The 1,496-nt window shown below is 47.1% G+C and overlaps 1 protein-coding gene across 1 annotated transcript in view; it reads right to left on the reverse strand.

Moving 5' to 3' along the window:
* The window catches only part of LOC104161654 (BCL-6 corepressor-like), a gene marked incomplete at its 5' end in the record, with an annotated part of 35,620 nt that overhangs the window by 19,025 nt on the left and 15,099 nt on the right, over positions 1-1,496 (reverse strand).

Below are 1,496 nucleotides of genomic sequence, written 5' to 3' on the forward strand. Positions count from 1 at the left end.
ATCCCACAATCCGGGCCGCATGCAAAAGGCATGGTTACTTCTTTTTTTTCCTTCTTCCCAGAGTGCAAGCAGGTTTACAACAAAACAAGGACAGGAAAGTTGACTTTTTTTTTTTAGTCTGAATTTCCCTTGGGAAGAGAATTGAGGTAACCTCAGAACCAACCCCTCTGCAGAAAAATTAAAGGTTGCTGGAAAGGAAGGGACACTTCAGCCAAACAATACCACAGCACTGAGGGAAGGGGCGGAAAAAGCCCTGAGCCCTTGAAAGAGGCTCCTTCGCTCCGAGAAGTCTCTGAAGTGATGCTACTTTCAGAACAGGAGCAAATGAGGCAGCTGCTCAGAGAAGAGAGACCTTTATTTAAAGAGACTCAATCCAGAGCCAGTCGGTAAAAAAGAAAATAAAATCTAGAATCCTCTTGGTGGGCAGCTTCACACTTTTGTCTTCCTTTAAATAGATCTGTGAAAGCAACTTGCAGAAGGCTTTCTAGATTAAAGATGAAAACAGAAATCCCTCAGTTCTTCCGAGCCACTTTCTAGAAAAAGATGCGTACCGCGGCTTGCCAAGCAGATGTCAGGGAATTTGCGGGACACACGATGTGCAGATTGTTCAGCAAAAATCCAGAAAGATTTTTTAGGTTTTGCAATCCTAGGCTTTGCGCCTAGCCGTAGGCTCAGCCTACGGATGCAAGGCTGTCCTTCCAACCCTGCAGACAGCGCGAAGCCAGGAGTGTTTCATTCTCCCGTTCCCAACTAACCGAACTGGAGGAGCACGTGAAAAGCCCAATTCCAATACAGAAGTATCATCGTTATCTACTTAATCACTTACTAAAGAAATTGCAAAGATGGGAAGCAGCAGCGATGAGGTCTGGTGAGTGCAAAGGGAAGTAAGACACTGCTACCTGTAGAGAAACTAGAATAGAAAGAAAAAAACGTCACAGGTCTCGAGAAGGACAGAAATACTGACAGAATGGAGCTAAAAAACACAGGAAGAGAAGCCTATCTCAAACGACCGCAGACCTTCCCATGCAGAGACGCCGAGGCACTCAAGGCAGAAGTTTAATCACCACAAAAAATGTGTACTCCAGCCTGCAAGCTCCGCGTAAACTCTGTGCTCCACTTTGACCCTCCGCAGCGGTGACAGCAGGCACTCGGCTAAACGTGTGCCACAGCTAAGAGATGGAGAGTAGCAACGCTGTGCCCGGGAGCTTTGGGATCAGTAATGATGCCAGAGGCCAGCGCTATCCAGAAAAAGCCAAGCATCAGCCTGGGAAACTCAAGACAACTCAAGAAAAAAGGCAAGCGATTACTCCTGGAAGTCTGCCCCATCTTTCTGACTGCTACATACATGAAGGAAGAAGCAAAACAGCAGTGAGCAGGAACATCCCCAAATATCCATGGGGGAAAAAAAAGAAATTAAACCAAAAACCCCCAAAAAAACCCCAGGTCTCCGACTGATGTGGGTTGTGGCGAGCCTGGCTCAGAGCAGGACCAGCCCG

Source organism: Cariama cristata, unplaced genomic scaffold, assembly GCF_000690535.1.
Source record: "Cariama cristata isolate BGI_N322 unplaced genomic scaffold, ASM69053v1 scaffold920, whole genome shotgun sequence".
NCBI lineage: Eukaryota > Metazoa > Chordata > Aves > Cariamiformes > Cariamidae > Cariama > Cariama cristata.